This window comes from Canis aureus, chromosome 26 (genome assembly GCF_053574225.1).
Source record: "Canis aureus isolate CA01 chromosome 26, VMU_Caureus_v.1.0, whole genome shotgun sequence".
Classification (NCBI taxonomy): Eukaryota; Metazoa; Chordata; class Mammalia; order Carnivora; family Canidae; genus Canis; species Canis aureus.
This window is the reverse complement of record NC_135636.1, coordinates 9,558,346-9,574,615: the sequence shown is the minus strand read 5'-3', so window position 1 is coordinate 9,574,615 and position 16,270 is coordinate 9,558,346.

Sequence of the window (16,270 nt, the reverse complement as noted above, 5' to 3'; positions counted from 1 at the left end):
AACAGTATATATTGTGGTATTGCTTTTAACAGTAAAACTTGGCAAAATGTGAACATCCAACAGCAGTATTCAAAATGTGAATATCCAATTCACATGTAAAGTGATGGATGAATTATGGCATGTCCATGGATAAGCATGTTAGGTAGCCTTTAAAAATTATGTGCCAAACAATTTTTAGTGATAATGGAAAAATGCTCATAATGTTGATACAAACAGTATAATTCTAATTTTTTTTTCTAAAAAGCCTTAATTTGCGGACAAAAGAGATTGGAATGAAATATATCAACATATAATGTTTTTCTGGATGAGGAGACTATGAATAATTTTAATTTTCTTCTTTATCCTCCTGGTATTTTCCAGTGCTTGCTTTCTTTTTCTTTCTTTCTTCCTTTCTTCCTTTCTTCTTTCTTTCTTTCTTTCTTTCTTTCTTTCTTTCTTCCTTCCTTCCTTCCTTCCTTCCTTCCTTCCTTCCTTCCTTCCTTCCTTCCTTCCTTTCTTTCTTTCTTTCTTTCTTTCTTTCTTTCTTTCTTTCTTTCTTTCTTTCTTTGAAAGAGAAAGAGGGAGAGAGAGAATCCTCAAGCAGACTCCGCACTGAGTATGGAGCCTGACATGGGGCTTGATCCCAGGACCTGGAGATCATGACTTAAGCTTAAATCAAGAGTCATTATTTCAAATTTATCCCCACAATTCAGCTGTCTTTCCCTGCGGAGCCTGACATGGGGCTTGATCCCAGGACCTGGAGATCATGACTTAAGCTTAAATCAAGAGTCATTATTTCAAATTTATCCCCACAATTCAGCTGTCTTTCCCTAATTATAGCACATGGAATTTTCCACAAGGAGTCAGGGTTGACTCATGTGAGATTCATCTTCATCGCTGGGCTTTAGACTCTTTAAGTGGGGCCCTGGGCCTTCATCTTTCCTGACCCCATGCTGACCTATCTGAGATACACTTGAAATCTGAGATGTAGTTGCTGAGTTGAATTACAGTGTGCAGCCCAAGTCTGGTGTTAAATCTGGAGCTGGAAGAGAAAAAAAGAAACAAAAAAGAAGCCAAAAAGTTATCCTATAGAAAATTATCTCCAGGCAGGATGTGAGAGTATTTTGTTTTATCTCTCTGTGCCTCACTCTGTGAAGTGGAAACAACAGCAGCATCTTCCTTATGGTGTTGATATGGAGATTTCATGAGTGAGTGGAGGTGAGGACGTCCTCTTTAAGGGCTCTGGGCACATAGGAAGAGCTGCACAATCATTTGCTCTTTCTGTTAGATGTTCCAGCTCATTTGGGCTCTTCCCAAATCCCTGCCAGTCTTACTGTGGGAACTGTCTTCTCCACACTCCATACCTGTGTACCTGAGGCTGTGCTTGGGCGCCTCAGTACCCTCTCCATCAGCTCGCAAACTTCTATATCCTCTGGGATCATGAACCCCCAGAAAGTGGGGATTTCTTAAACTTTATATTCCCTTCCCTACATTGCACCTGGCAGGTACTAAATAAAGCATATTTAATTAACTTTGAAATAATGTGTTTCCTTCTCCTTTCAGGTGCCCTGATTGTTCTTTTTAAATCATAGCATCACACAAACTTCAGTGTGAACATTCCCTGCTCTTTATAGAGCCAGTTCCCAGAGAAAGGTAGACTCAACTTCCTGACTAGGGGTAGGACTTTGGGAATGGAACAAGAAGTCATTGATCCCAGGCACGCAGTTGGGCCATGCGAAGGACACACTGGAAGGCAGACCCAAAGCTGGGATTCTCTCATTGCTACCCCTCCACCCAAAAGCTAATCTTCCATGTAGAGAGGAAGGTGTACACTTCTCCATTCTTATTTCCAGCCTGAATTATTTTCTATGATCCACATGAGGGTGGATTAGCCATGTGTGCACACAGCTCCTGGTCACTCAGCACATGTTCTCATGAATGAATATTTATTAATCATAAAATTCTTTCATGGCCCGGCGCTGCTCAGTTACCCTCACCCCAGTTCCCCGGCAGGTTTATAGGGAAGTGAAGCCAATTTTTAAAATTATTCATAGCTCTAGAGTCCTATTTGAGGTCCTTTTTTAGAGTCATAGTTGGGGAGACTTACATGCTGCATTCTAGAGCTGGAATCAGGAGTTCTTTTGGTATCCATGCTCGACACTACTTCATACAGATCATCACACAGGAGGTGTTCAGGAAGCAGAGAGCCAGCCCCCGATTCGAATTCTGTCTGTCCAAGTCAGTTGCCAGGTTACATCAGGCAACCCCATTCATTTGCTCGGTCTGAATATTGTCCTCCAGCCTAGGGAGAAGTCAATCTCTGTTGTGATCTGCCTTCTCCCTTCCTGGAGCAAAGTGAGAATTCACATGTAAATGATTCCTAGCATTTTTCAAGCATAAATGTGAATTGGCAATAACCCTTTTGCCATATTGATTTAGGAGCCTCTGGAGAAAGCTTCCTGTTTAATCTGCAAGGAAAGCCTCCACGTTTGATCGTGGGGTTGCTCGTCATTTCATAATGGCATTGGGGCATATGTCTTGCTGACATATGACTCACAGGCTGAATTGCCTGCTACCGGATATCACAAGTAATACTGCTATTCAAAAGAGGAGGGATGCTATCGGCAGGGCTCAGTAGAGATTTTTAAAATTAAAAACCTTATTTATGAGTCCTCCAGAATATTCCAAGCCCCTCCAGGAGGAGATACAATACTCTTTGTTTAGCTGCTGAGGCGAAGGAAACAAAAACCACATTATGTATAATATCCCTGAAGCTAAATTACAATATTTACCTCCGCATGTTAACTTGACATGCATAATTGTCTGTGCTTAGAACAGAAAATGGAAGAAAAGGTTCAGTGAACACCCACCTGGGTGTTGTGAATGATGTTGTTCCAACAGAAACAAAAGTTGAGGAGGGGGATTTAGAGAATGAAGGAAGCTGTGGTACTTGAACATCCTTAAAGTGAAGAAGGAGCAAGACCTCAGGAGAATCATTTGGAGCATAAGGATCTCTCTTGTCTATCCCATCGGAGATGACTTGTGTCATTATTTCCCCCCTCTGAGCCACCAATGATGTCTTGAATGCTCCTCTATCAAAGATCAGGAGAAAATAGCCCTGATCCAATGAGACAAGCTCAGAAAGCAACCGGAACCTTTTGGCAAAGAACTGAGGCCAATTCAGTGGGCTTTGTGATCAGCTTCAGTTGGGTTGGGCAGCTGGGGCCTATGGCAGCACATGATGTAGTGCTTCACTCACACCCCCTTCTCATCCTGGTAAGGTTCACTCCCAGCAGCCAGCACCTGTACCTCTCCCATGATAGACCATCCTAACCTCGTGTCAAGGACACATGGGAACACATAGTACCTGGGAATTTAACTTCTGTAGTGGCAGTTCTCAACCTATGACCAATGGTGTACATGTGTAGATTCTCTGGTGCTCTTGTCTTACCCTCCTTACACCCACAAATTGGACAACCCTGATGCATCTCCTGAGCTCCCTTGTGAGAGTGAGCCAAAATCCCACCATAGGACTTTGCTGGATGCTGCGCACAGGTCTCAACTTCCCATTTCCTTACCAGGTTTCCTGGAATTCTTCTTAGCAAATCACTTTCACATGAATCCATGGATCGTTGCATGAGAAGCATTCCCATGTGCAAGAACATGAGACTGGACTATTCTGGCCATATATGGTTGGAGCAAGGAAGAGGGTCTGATTCAAAGCAGCCAATTAATAGAATGACTAAGCCTGAAGAGGTCTGCCTAATGGTCCTTGATGTCAAATGGTTACCCCAGTAGTATTTGTGCTTATTCAATTCAAATGGGAGATGTACAATTAGTTGATAACCCTAGGAAAAGCAGAAGCAGCAATGGCAAGCAGTTGTCTCACCAAAATGGGGAAGCACTGGACTAGTGATCTGAGGAGTCATGGGACAGCATTATATTGTTTGAACTCATTTTACCCTGAATGGCTTCGATCCTGTGTTTTTCTAAGGCCAGTCTCTAAGGCCTGGTTGTGGGGAGACTGAAACTATTTTCTATCCTCTTTACTTGCTAATACATTTTTTCATACCCTTTCATTCCCTACCCCACCTCTCACTGACCAATATGACCATGTTTCTGAAAAAGCTTAAATAAGTACAAAGAAGGATATGAAAGAAAATTCCCACAATTCTAGGTCCTAGAAATAGTCCATAGTCCCTATTAACATTTTAACATTAAAAAAAAGATTTTATTCATTTATTCATAAAAGCACAGAGAAAGAGAGGCAGAGACATAGGCAGGGGCAGAAGCAGGCTTCCCGAGGGGACCCTGATCCAGAACTTGATCCCAGGACCCTGGGATCACAACCTGAGCCAAAGGCAGACGCTCAACCACTGAGCCACTCAGGTGCCCCACCCCCCGCCGTAAACATTTTTAAACTTATATAATTATGTGTACATATTTTACAAAGTTAAGGTTATATATCTCCAGAGAATATTCTGATGCCCTGAAATATTCTTTAAGTACACGTCTACCATATTACATAATATCTCAAAGCAGGATAAATCATAACTTACTAAACCAATCTTCTATTGGACACTTACGTTGCTTGCAGATATTTACTAGCATAAATATTGCCGCAATGATCTGTGCTTATTCAATTCAAATGGGAGATGTACAATTAGTTGTTAACCCTAGGAAAAGCAGAAGCAGTAATGGCAAGCAGTTGTCTCACCAAAATGGGGAAGCACTGGACTAGTGATCCAAGGAGTCATGGGACAGCATTATATAGCTTGAACTCATTTCACCCTTACACGTGAACCTTGATACTCATCTCTGAATGGTAGACTTACAGGCTCAGGAAATATGAATTTTCTATGAGTCTTCTTTTTTTTTTTTTTTTGAGCCTTCTTTTTTTTTTAAAAAGATTTTATTTATTTATTCATGAGAGACACATGGAGGGGGGGGTGCAAGAGAGAGAGAGAGAGAGAAGCAGGCTCTATGCAGGGAGCCTGACATGGGACTTGATCCCAGGACCCCAGGATCACACCCTGAGCAGAAGGCGGCTCTGAGCCACCCGGGCTGCTGGTCCTATGAGCCTTCTTATGGCCCAGTCCATGGTTCCTACATCAAGCTACACACTGGGGTCCCTGGAGGCCTTCAGAAAGTACAGAAGCTAGACCCTACCCTCAGAATTCACGACTTGATGTTTTTTTTGGGGGGGGGCAGTCAGGGCTAGGAATTTAAAGATTTTTAAGGAGCTTCTCAGGTAGTGCTAAGATGTGGGACTTACCCTGCTTCATTGTTTTGAGGGCTGCTTTTAGCCTTAGAAAGGGAGAGATTTTATTTTATTTTATTTATTTTATTTTATTTTATTTTATTTATTTTATTTTATTATTTTATATTATATTATATTTTATTTTTTTAATAATACATATATTTTTTATTGGTATTCAATTTGCCAACATACAGAATAACACCCAGTGCTCATCCCGTCAAGTGCCCACCTTAGGAGAGATTTTAAATAGAAAAGAAGGCCTGATGTGTGTAAGGAAAGAGAGTAACTGAAACATTTCCTTTGTTTTATGCTCAGATTTTGCGGCCAAGGCTGATGCTGGTGACTGGCTTGAAGGTGCCACATGCTAGGGAGCATCCAGGTACCGACTTCCTGCTCCATATGATCTCTCCGCCCCCGCCTCCTGCCCCTGCCATCCACCCATTCTCCCAACCTCCCTGTCTCCTGCTGCAGGGCCAGTGGCAGCTCCATGGAAGTTGATCTTCTAGCAGTAGGTTGCTGTAGGTCATTCAAACAATCATAGAATCTTGATGACACACAATAGCAACCTGCACATGGGCTGAGGTGGCTTGGAGAACCCCAGCTGGGCTCATTCTTGGATCGGCTGGTGTCCCCTTTGCTGCTATTCAGTCGGCCCAGCTGCCCCAAAGGAAAGGGAATGATTTCTTCTGGGCTGGATATCCCCCTTACACTCTCCCCAGGTCCCAAGCTTTCCCATGGTTTAAACCTTGAAGCCAGCTCTGATGTTGAGGTGATTTTGGAGGCATGCCTTCACAGCCCAGTCAGATCTGCTTCTTCACTCCCATGCCTGGTCCTCCAGGAGGATATCTGGAGTTGCTGGTGACTGGCTGGACATCTCTCTCTCTCCATGCAGCTAGCCTGCACTGCCAGACAGCACCATGTCTCAGGGTAGTCAGAATTTTACCATCTTGGCTGGCTTCCTCCACAGCGTGTGTCCCAAGAAACCCAAGTGGAAGCTGTGAGACTTTTTGTAACCTAGTCATGGAATCTGCATAGTGTCACTTCCATCACAGTCTGTTGGTCAAAAGGTGAGTCACAGGGCCAGCCCAGATTTAAGGGGTGGGACTACACAAGAATGTGAACACAACTGGAGAGCCATCTTTGGAGATGACTTAACCACAGCCACCTCACAGGATTGAGTGAGGTTATTAGAGGTGTCAGGAGAAGGTAGCTCTCCCTACAGGTGATATTCACATCATTCTCCTTTCCTTTCTTCCTGTTCACTGGACTGTCATTTTTCCAGCAAATTCTCTTACACATTTCAGACGGAGTGGTAGTAGGATGAGGTTTAGGCAAAAAGCAAGAGTGACCTCACCCAAAAGTCAGGGGAAGAACCTCCTTTGGCCCTGAAATCCAGTGCTTCTTTTTCAGTACCATGTCCTCCCAAAACAACCCACTGGCTCCCTGATGCCTTATGAGTGAAGGCTGAAGTTTCTGAGACCTGATATACCCAAGAAGACAGAAATACCAGGGGCCTAGGAACCAGACTCCCCTATAAGCCAATAAGGTTTCTGAAAAAACAGTATCCAAGGGAAGTTGCCTTTGTGGAATCCAATGACCATGTTATTAATGGTGGGTTAAGGCAAAACTGTGACTTCTGAATTATCCAATGGGGCACATGGGAGATATGTTCTTCAGTAAGAGTGCAAAAATCTTTTTTAGGAGCAAAAAAACAATTTCTAGCTTAATCACTCACTCCCTAATCTCCCAATCCATTCCCTATTAGAGGCCCTTAAGCCTTTTGTGTATGTCTAGTCATTCCAACGGAGCCAGAGACCAGACCTGGGTATATTCAAACTTCTCAGAGTAAGAAACCCATTGAGTGTGGTACTTCCTGTCATAGAGGTCATGTTTGACCTTGAGTGAGCGTCTGGTTAAGACCACTCCATGGACAGTTCCAGGGGGGACATCTAGAGTCCTGAAGAGCTTAAAACCTCTGGTCACCATCTTCAAACTTGGCCCCTAAACCTGAGCCTTGGAGATCTTGCCAAGCACTTCTAGTTCAAATTTTAATCACAAACCCAGATTTTAAATCACAGTGCCAACCACATGGCCAGGGTGACACACAGAAGGTAAGCAAAAAATACTTGTTGCATCAATGAATGAATGAATGAATGAATGAATGAATGAAATCTGGAGATATAGTGACTTGGGTAGGTTCACACAATGAAATAGCCAAGTTGTTTCCTTTTCCCTCTCGTTGTCCCTTGGAAGTACTTAGTGTGAGGTTGATATAACTCTTATGATGCTGATCTCTCTCGTATCCCTGCAGGTCCCTTACTTTTCCTGTCAGGCAATACGCTCCTCAAGGGCAGATGTTTGCCATGTGCTCCTCCATACCAGGTACGGAGCCAGGCTGAGCATCTTGCATATAGTAAGAGGTCAACAATGTGTGTTGCCTTTGACGCCATAGGTTCTGGGACTTTGAGTTGGTATCTAGGCATACACATGCACACACACACACAGAGTCAATTCTTATTATTTGTGGTAGTGGCTATGTTCTATAAAGTCATCATGTGTGCTGAATTGGCCACTACTAAACCGCTGCAGGAAATACAGAGTTAGGTGCCTGCCAACCTTTGGTCACAACACAAAACAATCTAGAGCCAGAGGCAGACAGTCTGAGGCCTGACAATGTGGTCCAAACCTGATCTACCGCCTTGACATTTTAACTTCCTGAGCCAGCAAATAAGTCAGTATGAGTGAGTCACCTTTTTTGCCATTTCTATGTGAACCAGTCCTGATTAATTTACCCACTTAATAAAAAAGAATGCCTTTTATTACATTCTAGAAATGAGATACAACCAATGTTGCTTTATCTCCAATGATAAAAACCTCTCTACCTAATGAGGCATTTATAAAGATAACACTTAAGCAGTCAACCTCCCTGACACATGGGCATACGGAAACATTTATTGTGCTCCAACTGTGCACTGGGCACTGGAGTATGCTTTGGAGATTACAAAATGAATACAAAAGCCTAAATCTTAAAAGATTTTATGGTTTAAACTCTTTTAAACATCCAAGATTTTTTTCTTATAATGAATAAGGAAAAGATAATTTTCTTCTTATTGCTTGTTTCACTTAGTTATTGCTACAGGAGGAAAACAATCATAGAATCTTGATGACACACAATAGCAACCTGCACATGGGCTGAGGTGGCTTGGAGAACCCCAGCTGGGCTCATTCTTCTGTCTGAGTTTGACTGGAGTTTGACTGGAGGCTAGACTGAGCTTCACTGGGTAGCTCTACTTCTTGTAGGTAGATGAGCATGTTTCAGCATCAAGCTACAATGGCTCGTGGTGGGAATATGTGGGAAATACTCTACACATTTATCATACTCCTTAGACTAGTGGTCTAGCCAGGAATGTTCTCATGGTGATAGCTGAGGCCTTCTAATCCGTAGGTTCACTTTCACCTTGTTCTGTTGGCTAAAGCAAGTCATATAGACAGGCCTAAAGTCAAGGGGGGGGCAGGAAAATAATCTGCCCTTTTAGTGGAGAGACTGTAAGGACCTATAAAGTGAATGTTGAGGGGTGAAGAATTGGAGCCAATAATGCGATCTACCACACTCATTTATTGGTCTTAGATCTGCCTCCAGAAATCCACTAGAGCTTAACACAAGGGAGAATTGTTCACTTAGAGTGACTTCTACATCTGCTTTGGGGTTGCCCCTCAGATGAACTTAGAGATCTTGCTAGGGCTCTCTCCTTTCTGGATCTCACCGTCCTTGAATGCGAACCACGGCAGAAGCCATCTGTCTGTGAAAGGGCCAGAAAACTGTCGCTGGTGCCTTCCTGATGTGCTTTTATCATGAGCTCCCTGGAGGTGGGGCTCTGCATCATTCCAAGCTGCATTCTATAAATTGCTAGGCTCCAGATGAACCAATATTAATGGCAGTGCATTAGGTATGAGGTTACCTTGAATTTGTGGACTCCTTTCCAAAACTATCCTGAGAAACTGTTTGCATCAGGTTGGTTTTGCTCATTCCTTTGGTAGGACTGTGATCTGGTAATAGGATTAGACAGGCTACATTATTGCCTTTAATGTCTTGCTAGAGAGAGATTGATTTTCTTGAAGTGAAGAACGAGGCATCCTTTCCATTAAGCAAATTAAACTGCTTAGGTCAGAAAGGCTATAAGAAGGGCCAGTGGTGTGCTGATAAATGTTTAACAACCAATTCTCTGGATGAAAAACCCCTAATTTGTAGTATTTGTCAATTTCTGTGGTCTAAACACTCCCACGATGGCTGCTTTCAAGCTGCCAACATGGTAATTTCCATGAACACAGCCTTGAGAGGAGATGCACCTGAGCGGGTGTGCTCTGCCACCCTGCTGCCTGCATGGCTGTGCTGTTGAGATGGGAAAATGGGTTCATTTCCCTAGTGTTCCTTGAGGGAGAGGAGGTGGTATTTGTGTCCTGTTTGTTTAACTTTCTTAGAAGTTAAAGTCAGCACCAAATCAGTCAGGATGAATCCAGAATGCTGACAAAAGGGTTTTGCTGGGATGGGGCTGCAAAAAAGTAGTAGTAATACTGGCTACCTTTTTTCCCCCTGGTGTCTACACACCCAGCACTGTTCTCATTACTTGGTGTGCATCAGCACCATTTTCACCACAACCTTATTGGAGAATCTGAGGCACGAATAGTTAAATGGCATGCCCCAGGGTATGCTAATTAAGTAGAGACTGAGATTTGAACCCATAGTCCTTGTTTGGTCCTGAAGCTCTCCTGACACCCTCTGAGGAGCCGAGGAGCTTCAGGATGGGACTGGTAGCTCCTGCCCGCCTTCACATGTACTGCTCCCTTCTTCAGCTGCCCTAGTCCACTTTCTCCATTTAGCAAATGAATACTTCTGCAAAATGCAGGAACGAGAATCATCCTCTCCAAAGATGAGTGTGTATCTGCCTGCCTCTGCTATGACTCATACAGGCCCAATCCCAGGCTACATCCAATGATGAGCAAACTGGGCTCATACTAGCCAGCTCACAGGAGCCATTTGGCAAATCCTCAGGAATTCTGCATGCCATTATTAAAACTCAATTATATAAACTTACAATGAAATGTATTATGTTAAAAATAAAGAGAACAAATACTGGTCACTTGTCACTTCCTAATTATTTTACTATAACCTCTTGGGGTTCTTTACATCTATAGTATCTACATAGTAGAAAAGCCTATCTCATGGTGGCTAACTATGCATCTCTTCCTGACCCCGTTGAGTGACATCACATTGGTATCTTGAAATCATTTATGGCAGGAATATTTATACAATGGAAATGAGCAAATGCTGCAAAATAGGGTTTAGTTTGCTGTTTTGTTGATTGGCTAGGCTCTAACAAGTGGTGGAGAAAATAGTAATGAGGCAGATTAAACTTAAAAGCGTGTCACAGGGATCCCTGGGTGGCGCAGTGGTTTGGCGCCTGCCTTTGGCCTAGGGCGCGATCCTGGAGACCCGGGATGGAATCCCACATCGGGCTCCCGGTGCATGGAGCCTGCTTCTCTCTGCCTGTGTCTCTGCCTCTCTTTCTCTCTCTGTGACTATCATAAATCAATAAAAATTAAAAAAAAAGCGTGTCACATTTGTAATTGCTATGTTGTAAATAGCAAAAAAGCTTAAAAAGACATTTTTTTCCAATGTTTGAAACCTATTATTCATTTCAGGAAAGAAGTCGCTCATATCATTGATGAACAAAATGGCATTCCAGCATATAGCTTTGTACCACATTTGTCTTATTAATGTGAACAAAAATATCAACTAGCAAGCACAATAGAACTGTATTCATATGTCAATTGCAACCACAGGTACAAGAGTTAGACAAAAATCAATGAAAGCAGCTTTCATTTTTATTCAAGATGGGGGACCAGGGACCAGATTTACCCTCCCACCTAAAACAACCACCAAAAAATGGATAGCATATGTGCAAAATGGTTCATTGTACATCAGAAAGGATAGTGAAAAAGAGGAAACATATGATTACCCACTTTGCTGTCTGAAGAGATTTCATGGCAGTGAAACAGAGGAAGGGGCTGGTTGGCAGGGCTGGAGAGACACAGAGCCTGTGGGCTCTCTGAGTTGAAGAGATGGAGGTAGAAGTCTGGAGAGGCCAAGGGAGTGGTCCTTGCAGAGTACCAGGGAAGAGAGCTGTCAGCGGGAGCCCTGAGGACATCGTCAGAGAGCGTCCCTCCAGTGTTCAGCTGCCTGCTGGTCAGCATGATAGCTGTGCAGGACCTGGCCTTTACCAGAGTTGGGTTAAAGCCCGCAGGGTTATCCATAAATAGTTGTTACAGACTCTCTACCTTGGTATGATGGACTAAAATTTACATATGATTAGTTTCAGGTTGGCTGTCTCCTTGCACATTATAAAATATGGTAGATTAGGTTTATGTATCAGTACATGCCCTTTAGGCCATGAAAAAGCCACAACACATCTGAGATGTAGCATTATTAAAGATATAGGTAAAACAACATGCAGTAATTTGCAATATATCAACAGCTAAAGGAAATATATATATGCAAGATGCAGGTGTCTATAAACATACAGATGTGGGGGTCAGCCTGGGTCAGGTAGCTGGACATGAGGCTGCTATTCCTCTGGATTCAGAGTCATGGACAAGCTGGACAGAATTCTTATTTCTCCATGGCACTTATTTAAAAGCACTTACTGAGACTTGTGATGATGATATTAGTGTGCACAGGGATAGACATTGCCACCCAGGTTGGGAGCACAGAGTCCCAGTACTCCAGCCTCTGAGCATGGGAGGGAGTAAGTTGGCTTTTATCATTTCCCTGGAGTGTCACTCTTAGTTCTTGGCTGCTAGAAATTATGTTTATATAATGCCTCTAAATTCCAGTCATCAAATTTGTGTGTAAAGCCACAGAGTCACACAGAGACTGTAAATCCTACTGCTACCAAAACTACCTTTTTTTTCTGGACTATGTGTCAACTGTGCCATATGCTTTTCCACCATACATCATCTCAATAGGGGTGAAAGGTTACTCCAGGCTGAAAATACAGGCTCAGAGGGAAAGTTACTTCCCAAGATCTCCCACAATCTCCCAGTGATGTCTGTCTTATTCCAAAGCTTTCATTTTTAACTTTCATATTACATAATGGTTCTTAAGGAACAACACTAGAAAGAAACCATTATTATTTGTATAGTCTTTTACTGTTAATCATCTACACCATCTGATTTAGTCATTTACACATGCAAAACCAAACTGTTGTGTAGGTACCTCTAACCCCACTGTATAGGTGAGGAAGCTGAGGCAGGTTATGTGTCTTGTACTTTTAGGGGTACATGGGATATAGCAGAGCTAGGAGGAGTGTTCTTATATAAAAGCCTGGATCAAGTTTGGTGTGGTTTATTCAGGAGAATATTAGAATACAGAATTGTTCTCAACAGCAGTTGGAGAGAAAGGGGAGAGGTTATCTCAAACTCTGCGATGTCCACAGTGCTGTTGTCACTCCAGTGAGCCACTTGGAAAGGACTCTTATTTTACACCATATTCAAAAATCAACTCACTAGATTAAATACTTAAATATAAGTATAAATAAATAAAACTCCTAGAAGAAACAATGGAGAAAAACTTTATGACACTAGTTTTGGCCATAATTTCATGGATATGACACTAAAAGCACAGGCAACTAAAACAGAAATAAATATCAAACTAAAAAGCTTCCATACAGCAAAGGAAGTAATCAGTGGTGAAAAGGGAACCTATGGAATGGGAGATAATATTTGCAAACCATCTATCTGATAAGGAGTTAATTTCCAAAATATATGAAGAATTCATACAATAAAAAACTAATAACCCAATTAAAATATGAGCAAAGAACTTGAAGAGACATTTCTTCAAAAAAGACAAATAGCCTCATATATGGCAGATGAGAATACCACTGAATCACCAACGCTCCAGCTGAAAAGTGGCCGAGTGTATGAAAAGATGCTCAACATCACTCGTCAAGAGAAAAATGCCAATCAAAACCACAATGAGGGGGATCCCTGGGTGGCGCAGCGGTTTGGCGCCTGCCTTCGGCCCAGGGCGCGATCCTGGAGACCCGGGATCGAATCCCACATCGGGCTCCCGGTGCATGGAGCCTGCTACTCCCTCTGCCTGTGTCTCTGCCTCTCTCTCTCTCTCTGTGACTATCATAAATAAATAAATTTTAAAAAAAAATAAAAATTAAAAATTAAAAAAAAAACCCACAATGAGATGCCATATCCTACCTGTAAGGATGGCTATTATCAAAAAACAAAAGATGGCAAATGTTGGCAAAGACGTGGGAAACTGGAACCCTTGCACACCATTGGTGGAGATGCAAAATGGTCCATCAACTATGGAAAATAGTATGGAGGCTCATCAAAAACTTAAAAATGGTGCTATCATATGATTCAGACATCTCACTTCTGAGTACTTATCCAAAAGAATTGAACTCAGGGTCTCCAACAAGATATCAGCACTCTCATGTTCACTATGGCTGGGAAGTGGAAAGAAACATTCATATCCATAGACAGATATACAGATAAAGAAAAGGCAGCATGGACACACAATGGGATACCATTCAGCCTTACAAAGGAAGGAAATCTGCCATTTGCAACAACATGGATGGATCCTGAGGCCATTTTGCTAAGTGAAATAAGCCAGTCACAGAAACACATATCTGTGTTTATATTTATAGGATTCCATTTATAGGAGTTATCTAAAATGGTCAAATTCCTAAGGTCAAAGACCAGAATGGTGGTTACCAGGAGCTGGGTGGAAAGGGAGATGGGAAGTTGCTAACTGATAGGCATAGAGTTTCAGTTATGTAAGATGAGCACATTCCAGAGATCCACTAACAACATTGTATCTGTCATCCACAGTAAGGTAATTGCTCCCTTAAAATTTAAGAGGATAGAAGAAGGAAACACAAAGACTCACCTACTCAGATCTGGAATATTTTCTTTGGCCTCCTGCTTAAAAGAGCTGGGCCTCCGGGTTCAGATGGTCTGGGTTACAGTTTTATCATTGCCTCTTCTGGGCTGAGTGTCTTGAAGCAATGTACTTAATCTCTCTGAGCCTCAGTTTTTCCAAATGTCAACTGGGAATAACTGTGCCTCATAGGGCTGTTGGAGGTTTAAACGGATGATCCATGAGATCAAGCATCTAGTGTGGTCACTGTTTGGGGGAGTGTTGTTTCCACACTGTGTTTGGGCTGAGCAGGCTCTGCAGGCCAGAGAGAGCAGAGTCACCTGCTATCTTGTGCATGGCGTCCATGGGAATGGTGAGTTGCTGAGGGGCCATGGGAGGGGTGCCAGCAGCTGGCAGTATCTTCTCTGGATGCATTTCTCTGATGGATGATGGGGGCCTGTTCTCAGAAATCTGTATCAGGCGATGGATGATGGGGCCCATTCTCAGAGGTCTGTAATCCTGGGAGGTGAGACATCCTACAAAGCTGGCATGTGTGGGTGTGGAGGCACGTGAGCTATTAGTGCCAGTGTGTCCCCACCATCTTCCTGAAGGTCTGACCGTGTGACTCCCCAACTCCACTTCAGTGACAGTGTGGTGTGTTTAGAGCTCTCCTCTTTCTCAGTGAATATAGCTCAGCGAACATTCTCTACCCCATTAAACATCCAGGCTTCCATTCTACCTTCTGCTTTTTCAATATCACATGTGGTCCTTGATTATTTTAAGGAGTGAAATTATTCAGCTGAAATTTCTTTGAAGAATACTGCAACTCAGAGGTGTTGGAAGAACTGAATAGGGAATCCCAATTATTTTTACTCAAAAGTAATAAGGCTTTAGGTATTAAAAAAAACTCTAAGCTTAATCATTTCCATTTTGATTGGCTTCACACTCCTACACAAACACATCACAGACATTTAGAACCTGCCAGGGAGTACCTTAGCATCATCACATAATATTCTGGGAATCTGGATACCTGAGTTCTGATTGTGGCAATGATTCACTCCCTGGTGCTCTTGGGAAAAACACATTACACCTCCCAACTTACTTAAGAGGAGGGACTTGGGAGCACCTTTTGTTCAATCTCTCTTAAGTTTTTAAAAAATTAAATAAATGCAAAATATTTTTGTAAGAAATGGAATGAAAAATGCATGAGGTCTTATACTCACTACCCAGTTTAAGAATTGAAATCTTAACAATTTATTTAAAGCTCCTGCAGATGCTCCCTTGTTCTACCCACCTCTGACCCCTACCCAGAGGCAAATCTTGAATTTTATGCTTATGGCTACTTTGTTTTTATTTATATTTTTATTGCATATGTAAGTATCCCTAAGCAATGTTCCGTTCTGCATGCCTTTTTACTGTACAATTTGATTCATATGTACATGTTCTGCCGAGACTTGCTTTGCCCCCTCAACATTATGTTTTTGAGGTTTTCCCATTTTGTTTTGAGTTGCTGTAGGTCACTTGTTTGCATTACTCTGTAATTGTCTGTTGGATGGCTATGTCATTTGCCATCTAATTTTAAGTTTTTTTGTTTGTTTGTTTGTTTTTTGTCCACTGTTTTTTTTTTTCTTTCTTTTTTTCCCCTTTCTTCTTGTATTTTTTTTTTCTGGATTATTTTCCTCCCTGGCCTCACTCCACTCCTTTCTAAAAACTCCTTCAATTGATTTGGAGGTTCTGAACTCCACATTTATTCTCTGTGACTTTCTGTTTTTCTATCAGTCAGAGAAGTCTTTCTGGTTCTGAAGGGGCCAAGTGATTAGATCAGAGACCTGGATAATCTCCCTATCTTACGGTCAACTGTGGCATCTAATATGACAGGATCATAACAGTGAGACCTCATCCTCACGAGTTCCATGGATTAGGGCAGAACATCTTTGGGGTGTCATTTTAGAAATTATACCAATACAATGCTTGTGACAATTTGACTGATAGAGTAGGTCAGAAAGGCTCTATATCACATCTAGGTCAAGAGAGATGGCCCAGTCTTCCTCCTCGCGCACTGGTATACCATTGCTTGGAGCCCTGGGGTACTATGTAAG